The sequence below is a fragment of the Leiobunum rupestre genome, chromosome 3 (genome assembly GCF_980474605.1).
Source record: "Leiobunum rupestre chromosome 3, qqLeiRupe1.1.hap1, whole genome shotgun sequence".
NCBI lineage: Eukaryota > Metazoa > Arthropoda > Arachnida > Opiliones > Sclerosomatidae > Leiobunum > Leiobunum rupestre.
The window spans coordinates 29,187,265-29,204,430 of record NC_143386.1 but is presented as its reverse complement, the minus strand read 5'-3'; the positions used below and the strand labels follow the sequence as shown (position 1 = coordinate 29,204,430).

General features: G+C 35.8%; 1 protein-coding gene across 1 annotated transcript in view; it reads right to left on the bottom strand.

The window, feature by feature from the left end:
* Window positions 1-17,166, bottom strand: part of LOC149951382 (uncharacterized) — a 435,419-nt gene that overhangs the window by 56,038 nt on the left and 362,215 nt on the right. The gene's annotated exons all lie outside the window — the stretch shown is intronic.

The following is a 17,166-nucleotide window of genomic DNA, read 5'->3' as shown; positions in this document are numbered from 1 at the left end:
TGCCTATTGCAGGGCCGTAGCTAGAAAAAGTTGCGCCCGGGGCGAGGGAAAATTTGGCGCCCCTAATATAAGCTTATTTTTTTTTGCAAATAATATTTTGGCGCCCCTATACCCTAACATGACGGTGGCGCCGTCCGCCCCGCTCTTGCTACGACCCTGGCCTATTGATAAAAACGGTAACTGTCATGGCGGCCACAATTAACATTAGAGCTGTGACGTTACAAGTTTTCAAAATCGTATCAGACGACAACACTCTATAGTAATTTTAAAAAAAAAACTCAAACATGGACGCAGCGTTCAAAAACGATATTTTTGCCAATTTTACGCTCAACTTTTGGAAAAAACGGAATAAGATAGAAGACTCCGGTGTATGTTTAATTGATAAATAGGTATAATTTTTTTTATTTATTCCTTTAATATTTTTAAGTTAATGAGAATCATAATTGGGGAATTTGGTTACCGTTTCTCATACTAGAATCGCTTTAAAATTCCCTTTCGAATTGCGTGTTAGGCTTTCAGCTCTTCTAAGGCAACCATTTACTTATTTTATTTTTGAAGTGAAAAAAGAATATTTCACTTAAGCTTACAAAACATTTCGTCAGTGCAGTATCAGTCAATACAACGTGAAGCTAAGGGAATTAATTTCAAAATTGAAACGCTGTTGCCATCTAGTGGTTTTATTCGGTACTAAACATTCATAGGGTTCCCCCCAAAAAGGGAGTATAACCTTTTTTATAATTTATGGGGGAAAGTCTTTCATTACCCCAGGCGCGAAAAAGAAAAAATATAATTAATTAAAAACGTACAACCCGATTCCTTAAATACATGATTTCCCGCTTCAACTACATTATTATTTTCTGCTGAATCACATTTATTTCTTCTTAAGTTCTTAAGTTCTTTTTATTGCCCAACAAATGGTCGAAACCCATCACGTCAAGACACAGTAATTCAAACAATAGGTAATTAGGTATATACAAGAATCACTATACCGAATGCATACGAGAAGGTCGGAAAAAAAATATATATAAGCAGATAGACAGAGAATTTAAAAACCGCGTAAATATGTAACATAGATATATGGAATTAGAATATAAACAGGAACGCTACAGTGTTCCAATAAAGAGCCGCTAGAGACTAGACAAAGAGGTCTAGGTAAGTCGTAAGGGCCTTCCGGAATTGTTTGGGACTAGGCACGACTTTGAGAAAGTCAGGGAGAGAGTTCCAATCGCGGAGAGAAGACGGGAGAAAGGGATGTTTCCGGACGGAGAGGCGAAGGCCAGGGAAGATGAACGAAACTGCTTTTTCACCCCGGGGGGCCAGGCGCCATGCCGAGATGGCAGAGGTTAGTGGGGCCAGGGCACCGTTCGAGCGATGTATAACGCTATTCACTAGGGTGAGGCGTTTCACCCGACGACGACAAGCCAACGTATCCCACCGAAAGTTTTTCATAACCCTGGTCATGCTCACACTCCAGGAAAACCCGACGTTGACCGCGAAACGGAGAGCGCGCCGCTGAATGCGCTCGTGCGTGCCGCTCGCAGTGTGCGGTGACCAAACCGGGGAGCGATACTCGAGGACGGGCAGGACGTAAGTTTTTATAGCCAAGGCTTTGGTGGAGAAGGAGCAGTGCGAGAGATGCCTGCGCACAAATCCGAGAGCCCGCGCAGCTCGAGATGTGACTTGGTCAATATGGGTAGACCATTCTAGAGAATTGGTGATCGTGACTCCTAGGTACTTATGCGTGGGGACGACCGTCAGCGCGGAGCCGTCCAGAGTGTAGGCGGGAATTATAGCTGGCTGCCCAGATCGGTGCAGTGACAACACGGCGCATTTTAACGCATTCAGTGGGAGCTTCCATTGGTCACTCCAGTCCTGAATGCGGTTGAGGTCCTCCTGTAGAAGTGTCACGTCGAGAGTGGTATAATTATAACCAGATTTCGACTTATATGCTTTATTACACTTTGTAAATCATATCTTTCTTGTGATAATCCAGCATTCTCAATACATAGTCTTAGTAATGTGACTGTCGTGCAGTTACAGATGTGTTTTTCGCGCCTTTTCTGAGTTAAAGGCGCGAAAAACGCAACTGTGCAAGGGAGAGTCTTCTCGTCCGTTTTTCCCTCAACGCAAACGCTTCATAGAATCATAGCGCATTGTCACTGTTTGTCAGCTCTGCAACCAATATTTTTTTTTTACTTAAAGGTGCGAGATAAAAATCAATAAAATAATTTTACCACCCACCCCACAGTGTTACAGAGACCCCAAATTTGGGAAGAAAATCCGCTAAAGATAATATGGAAATATTCTTACATATTATGCTTCACTACACTACACGAATTATTATAATGTAAGACGGAAGCGCTGTGACCCCTGGTGGCGGAAGTAGCTTCCGTGAAGGAATTCAAAAAGCCACCGACGGAAATGGATGTAAAAATATTTTCATATTATCTTTCGAGAAATTTATTCCAAAATATGGGGTCTCTAGAATACTGTGCACCCCCCTCCCAGGTGCGCCATTGATGAAATAACGTGAGTCGCTTTCTTACGGACATGAGAACGAATGTGGAAAATTTGGGCGTTCAAATTTGAAAGGTGCGTGCTAAAAATAATATATAACCTCCCCTCCCGGGTACGCCACTGATAGATGATGAGTTGGCGCTCGAAAGAATAATTTGGACGATAAAAAGAGAAACAATTCTACACACTCATACATACGTTGGGTTAATAGTATGTTAGTAAATAGTAAGTAATATACTATAGAGACAGATACTTCATGGTTTAAAATAAACTTTTATTAAAAAGAATATTGGGGAAGCTTTTCGAGCCCACTCGCTCCTTTTCAACCCAGTTAGAAATGGCGAAAAATCCAAATACAAACAGATAGCAAAATCAGCGTACAGTTATTTTTGTTGAACGCGCTCTTCCGTTTTTATGGCCTAAAAACCTTTTAAAACTGCCCCAATTACTCACTTTCCCCTTTCCCCCGTTTAGGTTCATACCCCCTCTGTATCTGTCTCTATAGTATATTACTTACTATTTACTAGTTTAAACTAACCATGGTTAAATTTTGCATTTATGATTAATAGTATGTTCGTAAAAAAAGTGCTAGGCGCCAGAAAAATCGAAAAAAAATGCTGCGCATGCTCGTTTCTGCAAACAATAAACTCTTCGAACCGGTCGGAGAATTAGCCGCTCGTTATGTAGTTACTAATCTTATTGAGAGTCATACTTGAAGAAGGGTGTCTTCAGGGCTAATCGGGCCATGATTTACATCAAGCTCCAACTGCGGGTGTCTCATCTTGTTAAATAAACCCTCGAGACCTTGACACGTCATGTGGGTTAACTTTCACATTGAATTTGTAAATTAAAATTTCCATTATGGAGGCTTTGGTTTTGAAATGGTTTTCAGGAAGTTTTTGTCGTTTGGTGTGGATTTTTACGAAAGAATAAACAAATAATACTTGAAACATTTAAATGTCAATTAGTTACTATGTTCTAAGAGTTCTACGGCTTTCATTCTTAAACAAGATGTCACGGACATTTGAGTGCGCACAATGTAAAAAAATGGACAATACCAGATTCAAATTTGATAGAGACAGGATTTGCTTTTTATTCGATAACTATTGATGTATAATGCGTGGCATGCAGGGCTTGTCACCACCCTCCTACGCATTGTAACCCGGCCACCTGAACTAATGGCTTCAAAAGTCGCATGATGACTTAGGCCTAAGGTGGTGCCTTGGGTATTAGCTTAGCTTAGCTGATGATTATTTATTTATTTCAAGCCCAAAGGATTTTAAATATATTTCATGCCCAATATTAGATAAAGTCAAACATCACTAAAGTATTTTCAACTTTACTTGATTGTCCTTTGATCGAATTGATTTATCATTTATTTTACATCCTGTGGTTTTGGTTCATTTATAACGCGCCTTAAGCTCACTGAATATCAATCTGAAATCAATGGCGTTGATTTCGTTTAAATGAAAATCAGACGAGTTCACTTTAAGTAGTAGGTTTAATGTTCTGTTTAATTTTGACTTTCATATTTCATATTGTAATTTTAGTAGTTTAAATTAAAAAGCTTTTGCTAAAATATTATAAATTAAAATTTTTATCTTGGATTTAACGTCTTTTAAGGGAAAATCAGCCTAGTGAATGTGACAATTTGTGTTATTTTTGGATCAGTATAATATATTGTATTCAGAGAAAATTTATCTCATTAACCCTTTAGTTTTTTAAATCATAAACTAGTCGAACCAACTCATAACCAGACATCAACGCCTTTGGTAAAACCATGAATATCTGTAAATAATTTCATAGTGAAACTCATATTTTTTCAAGCATATGTGTAAGTTATAGGTTTTGGTGGTACCATAGCTAAAGGTAAAATCGTCAGAGAACCTAGAAACCCAGTCAATGTGGCGATTCCTTCCGCGTTAAATTTACAAGTTCTCTCCCCACTGGTTAAAGGCCTAAAGGGTTTCCCCTTAAAATAAAAACTTGTAGAGGTAAACGGTAATAGTGAGTGTAGGGAGCTGTTGGCTCGCGTGGCTTGACGGGCTTGCTACCACCCTCCTACGCATTGTAACCCGGTCACCTGAATTAATGGCTTCAAAAGTCGCCTTGGGTATTAGACTAGCTGATTATTATTATTATTACTATTTTGCCATTTTTGTATTAGTTTTACTTATAAAAAAGTAATTGTTTTCGAGATATAACTGCGCTATGTATCATCGAATTTGTTTACCTTCTAATTATTGCTTTGATAAATCTTAAACCTGAGGAACCAGCTCGAAACAGTACATTTTTACAAATTTAAAAATGGCGTAAGAAATGGATAGGGTTTGTTTCATTAAATAGGCTAAATCATTCACGTTTTTGAAATGTGGTTTAATAAAAATAACTAAATAATTAATTTATAAACATATAATTTTTAAATCACGCCTTAGCCATCTTTAAAAAAGATACTGTTTTTATATTAGTTTCAACCCTTCCATACAAGAAACAACTCTTATTTTTAATTTGCTTCTTTAGCGGGTGAGTTATGAATTAAGGAAAATCCTGACAAATCTTACCTAACCTAACTTAAAACTACCCAAAATGGCAATGGAAAGTTAATTAGGTCTTGTATATTTAAAAACATATTTATTTAATGAAGGCTTAGAAACTACAAGGTGTGTTGAAGTTGAATGTTATTCAATGTTATTCTTGAAATTTATTTTTAATGCATCCGAAACTTACTCGCTCGGCCCAAAAGTTAAATAATAGGTTCAATTTATTCCTACTAATAACGCAATTAAAATAATTATGTTAATATTATGTTACTTACTATTATTAAATTATATTATTAAACTTATCAAATTATTTATTGATATTTTTATTATCGACAAGTAGCGGCGCCAGCAACAGGCCGGGGTAGGCCTGGGCCTACTTGAAATTTTGGTAGGCGCCTCCAAAAGTCGTCTTAAGGGGCCTCCGAAATTTAATATATGGGAATCCAAATTATTTAATATAAAAAAATTCTGTAATTTGTTTGCGAAATAATTTATTTATTTATTAATTTTCCAATATTCAACGCGAGTGATTGGCTTAACGACACTGCTGTTTTATTCCTTTCAAAGGTACGAGTAACTTTTCTTTGACAGTAGTTTATTTTTTAGTTTTAATTTTTCGCGAGCGCTACTATATCCAAATTGTATCTTTAATTTTATCTTTACAAATTAATGGTGCTTAAACTTACTTAACTTACAAGGAGACTACCCGGGGGATTGGTAGACCTTCATGTAACTTGAGAAATCCTAAAGGGATTTTATTCAATGGGCAACGGGTTTGCCATGGCAACGAAAAATGTTTTTGACAACATAAAATAACATGGGATTTTGATCGATTTCCCTGTGAAAAAAAATTTAAAAATTGATAAAAATTTGACCAATTTTGATTTTTTTTCGTCAATTTTTATAATTTTGGTATTTTAATTCTTTTTCAATTTTGTAAAATGTTTCACAGGGGGGACCCTTGGAATCGGTCAAAATCCCATGTTATTTTCAATGGGGAAATTTTCATTTTAAGTTGTCAAAAACATTTTTCGTTGCCATATCAAAACCGTCGCCCATTGAATAAAATCCCTTTAGGATTTTTCAAGTTACATGAAGGTCTACCAATGCCCCGAGTTTGAACAAAATCGGTGAGTAACACCTCGGGTAGTCTCCTTGTTAGTGTACCTACGTATATACATTTTCTAAAAGTTGTAAGGTCTGATGTATGGGATGTGCATGCGAAGTACCGAAGGAATGAATGTAAATTGATAGACTGGAATTCAGTGGTAGAAATAAGTAAATAAACACTCATTTGTTAAGTGTTATCGGTACACAAAAAAGGATCAACAAACACTCAGGTTTTAGTAATGTTTAAATTCATAATTAATAATTTACCCAAAAATTTCACCACTTGCTTCGAAAAAATTAAATAATCCACGTGGATGGATTTGAAAAAAATGTGGTGGGGGGCCTCCAAATGGTTGGCCTACCTCCCCAAACATCCTGGCGCCGCTACTGCAAGTATTACTTTTTATTATGTTACTTCTGGTAATAAAAATAAACAAAAGGGAAGCCTGTGAATGTTTCAAGTGAATAACATTTTCACTGTACAAGAATACACTTCTGGTTGTATGTTTGCATTTAAGGAGGAACCATGTGAATGTCTGGTACCGTTTTCTGCAGGGTCGGCAAAAAACCAGCTTTTTTAAAAATTGAAAAATCCAGTATGGTTAAAACTAGTTGTAACCGGTTGTTTTAAACCGGTTAAAACCATTAATAAAAAATGATCAAATTGCTTAAATCAAGCCCTCATTGCTCAAATTTCCCGATTTAAAAATTACGTTTTTGCGCGTGACAGTACCTTTACATTGTGAGGTATAGCCAGGGCCGTCTTTACGTGATTGGGGGCCCCTGGGCAAAGCGATACGCGGGGCCCCTAATAATTCCAGACAATTTCTTAAAGGCCTAGGTTTTTTTCTGCCTGTCCCCCTTTAAATTAACTTATTGGAGCACAAATACCCCGGTGGTAGGTCAACCGCTGAACATGTTGGCCTAATTTAAAGGGGGGCAGGCAGAAGAAAAACTAGGCTTTTAACCTCCAATGCAAAGTCCATCGTCGCCCTAATCTTCAAATATTGGTTCAAATAAAAAAATGCGACGGTCTACACCGTCTATATCACGAAAAGACATGTTTTAGATAGTTTAAAAATTTGTAAAATGTAAATAGACAATACTACAATTTAAAAAATGTGAAAAACAATATTTGTAAGATTCATCTTTTTCACCTTACAAAAGTTGAAAATGGGGCCCTCCAGAATTTTGGGGCCCTAGGGCAGTGCCCTATTTGCCCAATGGGAAAGACGGCACTGGGTATAGCAGACTTATTTACCCGCTTTTATACCCTAACATGGCAGCGTATTTTCACGCGCAAAATTAATTTTAAGATACCCTATTTGCTTATATGTTAGCTCTCATTACTCGCGACAAAAAGTGAAGGTTAAGTTTTGTCAATGTTTCTAATTAATTTCTCAATTTTTTTTATAAAAAAAGTGGTTTTAACCATGGATTTTATTTGGTGGTTAAATCCGGCTTAAACCAGGGTGGTTTAATCCAGTCTGGCTGGCTCTTGCCAACCCTGGTTTTCTGCCATCAGATGGGATAAGGGCTTTCTCAACATCACGCGTTATTGCTGGCGTAAGGCTCAAATTAATAGGCTCTGATCAGTGACGAGTAAGAGTCTGCACGTTTCTAAATGGCATCTTTTAATTAATTAATTATTAAACTCTAATAAATAAAAGGCCAATTTCAAACAATTTTTATAAAATAATTAAGGTTCTAAATTGGAAAGGTTATCCGAAGATATTTTAAATTATTTCCACTTTGTTTTGAAATATCAAAAATGTCTGGTTATGAGTTGGTTCGACTAGTTTAAGATTTAAAAAAATTTAAAGGGCTAATTAAATAAATCCAAGAATTACACCAATGGTCAGATTCACTAGGTTTTCCCTTAAAACACGTTAAATTCAAGAAACCAATCTTTGATTTATAATATTTTAGCAAGAGCTTTTTAATTTAAACTACTAATATTACAACATGAAATATAAAAGTTAAAATGAAACGGCAAATTAAACCTACTACTTAAAGGGAATTCGTCTGATTTTAATTTAAACGAAATCAACACCATTGATTTCAGATAGATATTCAGTGAGCTTAAGGCGCGTTTTAAAGAATCGTAACCACAGGATGTAAATTAATGATAAATCAATTCGATCAAAGGAAGATGAAGTAAAGTTGAAAATAGACCGCATCTACTCGCAACGGTTTCGAGAACGCTATTCACATTTTCTTATAGGGGGGGGGGGGATTTCGTTCATGTTTGAAAAATGAGTGTCCATTTCGAAAGACGAATTTTTAAAAAGCTAACTGCGAGAAACGGAATCAACGAAAAATATGATTTACGAATTAAAATCATTGTCGATCTAAAGCGCGCAATTTGGGTTATTAAAAAAAGAAATGGAGGGTGGAGTTTCGATTGCAAGCGAGGCGTTTTCCTTGGAGTTTCACGTGAACGAATGCTTTTGGACGGCACCTGGAAAAAAACCAGCCGGAGTCACGACGTCAAACGCCGGCCAGAAATTGTCCCCGATAAACCAGACCAGCTACAACGAAAGTAATTAAATCTAGGTCTTTTAACTCGGAAGAAAATCTCGATCTTGAAACGCCGCGGTATCTGGTCGGAGGTCCTTGGAGCCACGGTGGGTGGAGAAATGCTCATTTCGCAGCTTTTGCAGAAGGTCAAATTGGCGTCATTCTACTGGTATAAAAGGGGACCCCGTTTACCGACCAAACTTCAGATTCAGATTTTCAACTGAAACTTCTCAAACACTACCAAAAATGAACGCTTTCGTGAGTACTACCTTAATTGGACTTTTTCCGCTAGGATAAATTGGATAATAGTGCCTTAAAATATATTACTTTGTAGTGCCTTATGTGTTTAAATTAGTATCGAAAGGATACGAATGAGATTTTTAACTTCGAGATTCGTTCTCGAAAGTTATAGTTTAATATTTCGTGGCTGGCTGGCTGGCTCGCGTCGCAACACGAAATTAGTTACTATATAGTGATTTTTTTATTTTAGGTTGCCGTATTTTCCCTCGCCTTCGTGGCCTACGCTAGCGCCGGAGTCGTTGCTGGCCCAGGCCTCTTGGCCGCCCCAGGCATCATCGCCGCTCCAGGTCTAGTCGCCCCAGCTGGAGTCCTCGCCGGCCAAACCCTTCTTGGAGCCGGTCTCGCTGCCCCAATCGGAGTTAAGAGCATCGCTGCTCCAGGCGTTTACGCTACCCCAACCCTTCTTGGCGCTGGTCTCGCCGCTCCAGGAGTCATCGCTGCTCCAACCCTTCTTGGAGCTGGTCTCGCTGCCCCAATCGGAGTCAAGAGCATCGCCGCTCCAGGAGTTTACACTGCCCCAACCCTTCTGGGAGCCGGTCTCGCTGCTCCAATCGGAGTCAAGAGCATCGCCGCTCCAGGAGTTTACGCCGCCCCAACTCTTCTTGGAGCTGGTCTCGCCGCTCCAATCGGAGTCAAGAGCATCGCCGCTCCAGGAGTTTACGCTGCCCCAACTCTTCTTGGAGCTGGTCTCGCTGCTCCAATCGGAGTCAAGAGCATCGCCGCTCCAGGAGTTTACGCTGCCCCAACCGTTCTTGGAGCTGGTCTAGCTGCCCCAATCGGAGAGAAGAGCATTGCCGCTCCAGGAGTTTACGCTGCCCCAACTCTTCTTGGAGCTGGTCTCGCCGCTCCAATCGGAGTCAAGAGCATCGCCGCTCCAGGTCTTTTGGCCGCTCCAGGTCTCGTCGCTCCAGCCGGAGTTTTAACCGCCCCAATCGGAGTCAAGACCATCTTATAAACAGTGACCAATTTTAGACTCTCTATAGATAATGTAAAAAGTAAACGCTCGAAATGACGAATTTAATATAAACATCGAATTAACGATATTTATATGGTAATTTCAGGTTATCTCGGTTCCGAACTAAATTCTTTGTTCTCGAATTCGACACTTTTTCTGTTCTAAAGTCAGAGTTTATATCCAAAATAAAGAAATAAATTATTTTAAGATTTTTAAAATATCGCCTTATATTTTCGCATATACTTTAATATTAGAACCAACAAATTTATATTTGAGGTGTTTCACTGCCCATCACACTCAAGCTAGAAATTTTTGCGCAAAACTAGGACTGTGTAGAATTTTAAATTATAGTGGTTCCACTGCCCATCAAAACTATTCACTGTGTAGCCTTAAAATTAGAGGTTTTTCACTGTCCATGACATTCAAGCAAGAGATTTTGTGCAAAACTAGTCACTGTGTAGAATTTGAAATTCGAGGTGTTCCACTGCCCATCACACTCAAGCTTGAGATTTTGGCCAAGACTATTCACTGTGTAGCCTTAAAATTAGAAGTTTTTCACTGTCCTTGACATTCAACAAGAGATTTACCTAAAACAAGTCACTGTGTAGCCTTTTAAATTAGAGGTGTTCCACTGCCCATCACAATCAAGCAAAAGAGTTTGTGCAAAACTAGTCACTGTGTAGAATTTGAAATTCGAGGTGTTCCACTGCCCATCACATTCAAGCTTGAGATTTTGGCCAAGACTATTCACTGTGTAGCATTTTAAATAAGAGGTGTCACACTGCCCATCACACTCAACCTAGAGATTTGGCCCAACAGTAGTCACTGTGTAACATTTGTAATTAGAGGTGTTCTACTGCCACATTTTGGGTCAAAAACTATAAGCTTGTTTGGAAATGAAACAGCATAGATGGCAAAAACACTTTTATCAAACTGTGTTTTACTCTTTGTTCAAAGAAACTAAAAAAAATCTTTAATAAATAAATAAAAATTCCAATTTAAAATGTGTTTGAAAATAGACTTTGAAATAAACATTCTTAGAAACTTATATTACATTAAAAATGTTTAAATTTCTTTAAATATTGTTTAAACAATTTCCATGTGATTGCTAACCCTTCCGTAAAGCTAAATTATTGAAAAATTAATATTTCGAAGAAATGTTATAAAACGATATTGTCCATTTAATCATAGAAATGTGATACAGATTTGGAAAATGGTTCGAAGTTTTGAAATATTTCTGAAATTTCCAAATACTTAATTGGATTTGTTTTTAACTTTCCAGAGCATCAAAGTGTATATTTGAGGTGTTTACTATATTACGGAACTTAGGTTCAAATATTAAATATAATTTTGCTATTAGTGGATTTTTCTATGGTGAATAAGTTATAAAATTTCATAAATATTTCATATTGATTAGAGTTATGATTTTTAAATTTTATATTTATAGTCACAAATTGGGAAAGGTGGTTTTCCAAATTTGAACTTTTATAAATTTTACTTTGAGACATGGATAGGCTTTCCCGGTAAAGGAAAATATGATATTTTACATTTTAGTAAGCTACCAGTTTTACAAGTTAGTGACAGTTGACTACACCCTGTTTGAATAATATAAACAGTATGCTTTTGATTTAAATTGTGAAGCGGGTAAACAAATATCTAGGACAAAAGACGCATCTCATTTAAATATCCAAACATTTCATTTTTGTTGACCAACGACCTCACAGTTAATGTAGTTAATCACTGAAACTCGTGAGCAAAAAAACTTTATTAATTTAAATATGAAAATTGGTAGTCTTCAATTCATCTTAGAACAATCGTTTTCCTCCATATTACTGAGAATAACGATTGTTAATCAACATTCAATATCTTAAAACCACGACTCCAAAATTGAACTGGAAACATTTTATTTTTATACGTAAATTAACGTGGTATTTTAACAAAAAAAAGCAAATACGCCACTTCTGTATTGGACCTGGCGTCATCTAGTAGAAACTACTCAATAGTTAAAATGTATTGGTGGTAAGTTTCTAAACGGGGCTACGTGGGAGCCTGAGCTAAGGCTTAAAGAAAATGGCCAGACCAGGGGGATATTCATGTTGTGTTCCTACATGCAAAACCCGTTCTATGAAAAATAGAAATGTATCATTTCACTCATTTCCTTCCGAAATCAACCTGAGAAATGTTTGGATAAGGAAATTAAATAAAGAGGATAATTAAAAAATAACTAAACATTCGAAAGTTTGCTCAGTGCATTTTACTGATTTAGATTTTAGGGTTAGACCTTACATAGGTATGAAAAAAAAAATTTAAAGGACGGTTCATTTCCATCATTATTTCTTTCAACATCCAATGTAAGTTAAGACACTTTTGTATTTTGTAGTTATTGTTCCAATGCTAAATATATTTTCTTTAGATCATAACATCATTGAGCTCATCTATTAGAAAGAAGAGAAATACTGAAGTGGAGTATTGGGTTCAAAATGAAAGGTGTGAACTCCAATTCGATTGGTTATCACATTTCAACATCTTAAAACGCTCAAAACTCTATAAACAAATTATGAAAATCAATGGATTAACCAATAGGTTGAGTAAGCTTAAGCTTATGTGTAGTGTATGACAATTAGGTTAAAAGACGGTCAATTAAATCGAAACATAATATTTCATATTTACTAAAGTTACAAACATTCGCCATGCGGTTACGGGCGTACCATATTTTTTGCTAACTAAACAATTAATCATCTGCTCTCCTCTGGGAACAGCTTATCGTATCAAAGGATAGGTTATTCAAAAAACAAGGTATAAAGTAAAGGACAGAACATTACATTATGCACCTGGCACTTGGCAGAAGGTCCATTGGTGGTAATTTCGTATAGATTATTATCCACCATGATCCCCCCATATTCGGCTTTCCGTTACTACGCAACGAGTTTTGAAATTTTTAATGGTTAGGCTTATCCGAGGGGGTAGCCACTTAAGAAATATGGTGTACAAATAGCGAGAAATCAAAATAATTATTTCCGGAAATCTATAGAAATCCACAAGAAATATAGGAAATATTAGAAATCCACGATAAATATTATTAATCTCGAGAAATCCAAAGAAATATTGGAAATATTTGAGAAATATCGGAAATATTTGAGAAATATCGGAAATATTTGAGAAATATCGGAAATATTTGAGAAATAATGGAAATATTTGAGAAATATCGGAAATATTTGAGAAATATTGGAAATATTTGAGAAATATCGGAAATATTTGAGAAATATCGGAAATATTTGAGAAATATCGGAAATATTTGAGAAATAATGGAAATATTTGAGAAATATCGGAAATATTTGAGAAATATCGGAAATATTTGAGAAATATCGGAAATATTTGAGAAATAATGGAAATATTTGAGAAATATCGGAAATATTTGAGAAATATCGGAAATATTTGAGAAATATCGGAAATATTTGAGAAATATCGGAAATATTTGAGAAATATCGGAAATATTTGAGAAATATCGGAAATATTTAAGAAATATCGGAAATATTTGAGAAATATCGTTCGGAAATATTTGAGAAATATCGGAAATATTTGAGAAATATCGGAAATATTTGAGAAATATCGGAAATATTTAAGAAATATCGGAAATATTTGAGAAATATCGGAAATATTTGAGAAATAATGGAAATATTTGAGAAATATCGGAAATATTTGAGAAATTTGAGAAATATCGGAAATATTTAAGAAATATCGGAAATATTTGAGAAATATCTTAAATATTTGAGAAATATCGGAAATATTTGAGAAATATCGGAAATATTTGAGAAATATCGGAAATATTTGGAAATCAGAAATCTGGTGTACAATTTTTTTTCAAAATGGCTACCCCCTCGGGCTTATTATTCGAGAAATTTAAAATAATTGATTTTAAAATAGCGTGGGTGGCTGGTTTTAGTGCTTTAATGGCCAATGGGCTCGAACGAAGCCTTCTGGAAATCGCAGTTATCCTAAATCAATTATCTCACGCCACTCCTGAATATCAAACCAATTATTTCTATAATTCGTCGTCAAATACACCCATAATATATGCATTTATATTTTTGATTGAACGCTCTCGAAGTTCTCTCATATACAAAAAAAAAGCTTTTATATTTGACCTTCTGAATTTGAAAGCAGTTAGTTCAGGGTCGTTGAAATCTAGTTTTATCCGGTTAGATCCACCACGCCCGCTTTGATTAGAACTTTGATATCCGCTTTTTTTTTATCTTCAAACCGTTTATTTTAATGGCCGGAATAGTTCTTTAAAAGAAGATAAAGTTTGAAAAAACCAACAGCCACCCAGCCCTTTTCTAAAATGCAATTAAGTATGCAGTACCGAGACAATTAAAATCTTTATAGCCTAGACATATTTAATCAAAAATTTCCTATTGTTTTGGTAAACCTTCGAAAGATAATTTTTAAGTTGGACGAGTTTAGAGTTTGGTGTACTAATTCATTTCCAGAGAGTATGTTTTCTAAAATCACTTTGTACGTTGCAAGTCTTTTGGAAATTTTTATTTCTCAAATAGTTACGATTCGTAGCGGGGAATTTGGAAAACAATAGAAAAAATACTTTTGTTGGGGCAATATATTAAGCAGTTAGTAGGTGTTAAGCACGATTCCATAAGCTTATTTTCCAAAACTGTAGGTTTTAAGCATGATTCCATAAGCTTATTTTAAAAAACTGTAGGTTTTAAGCATGATTCTATAAGCTTATTTTCCAAAACTGTAGGTTTTAAGCATGATTCCATAAGCTTATTTTCCAAAACTATAGGTTTTAAGCATGATTCCATAAGCTTATTTTCCAAAACTGTAGGTGTTAGCATGATTCCATAAGCTTATTTTCCAAAACTGTATGTTTTAAGCATGATTCCGTAAGCTTATTTTCCAAAACTGTAGGTTTTAAGCATGATTCCATAAGCTTACTTTCTAAAACTGTAGGTTTTAAGCCTGATACTATAAATTAATTTTTTTAAAAAATTAGGTACTAAGACTTTCAACGTAAACTAAGTTTTAAAAAATAACTGTTGAGTCTGATACCATAAGCTAAGTTTAAAAAACCCGTAGGTGTTAAGGTGGATGCACACATAGCCTTCGCACGCGAAATTTCGCTGGAAAATCGCGTCGCGTCGCGTGACTTAAATAGAATGGAAGTCATGGCGCATGGGCGCGTGCGCGAAAATTCGCAGGCGAAATCGCTTGCGAACCGTATGTGTGTTTGGGCCTTTAAGCTTATTTTTCAAAACCATTGGTGTTAATCTTGATACCATAATTTTTTTGCTGAACCCGTAGGTGTTAAACTTGATACCATAAGTTTATTTTCCAAAACCTCAGGTGCTAAGCCTGCTACCATAAGCCTATTTTGAAAATAATCGTCAGTGTTACTCCTGTCACAGAGAGTAGGAATTGGTTTATTACTTGGGCGAAGAAAGGAAATTTTTACCGATTTTGAATAAAGGTATATCAGTTTCACAAATTTACAACCCTGATAAACGAACGGCTTACATTTAAGTCGCCCGAAAAATATTAGATTGCCTACCTACAAAAAGCAATGGAATTAAAAAACAATGAAAGTACCCAAACCAATATTTACGATGACCATAAAAAAGAAATGAGACCCACCAAAATTTAAAATGTCATATTGCTTTTAGAAAGTCGCAGCGTTTATTATTATATTATTATTATTATTTTTATTATTATTATAAATGTTTCAAACTGTTCGCTATGTTTCTGACACATGGAAATGATGGAATCACCTGACCCCACGAGACCTAAGCTGATAACTTAATCGAATCTAATACAATAAACTGGGAGGGTCATAGAAAAAAATATATTTTCAAATTATTATTATTATTTTGATTTAGCAGACGACTTTCTAACCTTATTAATCTAACCTAACCTAACTTAATCTGAAACTGTAGAGTTCATAAACGAACAAGTTTCTAAACTAGCTACTATAAATAATTTACGCTAACAAACTAAAAGTTGAAACTTAATTTAAAATATTTCATTTAATAGGAATCTTTATAATTTGTTCTACGTATGCATTAAGTCTCACGAAAGCTCATACGTCAGAGGTGTAGAAACCAGGGGGGGGCAGGGGGCGATGCCCCTCCCAAGAATTTTGCTGGGAGGGGCAAGTAAAGCTACTACCCCCTCCAACCTTTTGGTCAATTGAAATCTTTTATCATTTTAAAAGCATATAAAGCTTATAGAAATAATAGAACTTCAACTGTGTTTAAATTTCAGTCTTTTCCGGCCAATTTACATAGTAGTAAAAAGTACACATGCATTCGGAGAAGCTACATTCCATAAAAAATTCCAAACCATTCTTCAGAACCCCTTTTCGTTTCTCTTTGCCCCCTCCAACTTCTAGAAGTTCGTTCCTACGCCCCTGTCGTACGCTCACGTTCAGCCGTATGAAGCTGAAATTCTATTAAATAACTAAAATACTTGACTGGCAAGTTTCAGGTAAATTGAAACTCTAAACTTAAAATATATTGAAAAAAAACATTTTAATTCAACAATAGAAAACCCAAAACCGAAAATACGATACACAAGCGTACCAATTGAAGTTTAAAAACAAAAAAAAATAGCAGGCTTCTTACGAAAACTGTAGAAAAAAGTGTTGAAAATGAAAATAAAAATGAACGCAAATCGACACTTAATAAATTTCCATAAAAATTAAAATAGGGGCAGCCGTCGCCCGGAGAACATCAAATTTGGGATACGTCGCTAACTGAACACGAAGACCGTCAGAAGCGAAATGAAATATTCCATCCATTCGTCTAATCCAACGAAGAAAATCTTAAAAACGTGGTCAAGTCCGAGCCAGATCTTACGCAAACAAATTTCTTACACACGACGTTACCTATATTTTTTTCTATCCCCCATTTAGGCAGGCACAAAAGGTATAGATGGTTTCTTAAGAAGCGTATTTTTTATCCTTGTAAGTTTTCACGTGAGAGGAACGTTTCTAAATCTTATTGGACGGAAAAATTAACAATTTGAAAGTCGGGGTTCGTGATAGGGATCGAGGTAAAGAGCTTTTATTCAAAATTTCGGCTTAGGAAATCAACGTCTCGGATCAAAATTACCGTAACTAAAAAAGGACGTATTTGTTTTAGGAAAATTGGATTTTGAAGCTTCTTATTTTTTAAGCTTATATGAAGTCTATAGTGTTCAACTGGATTTATA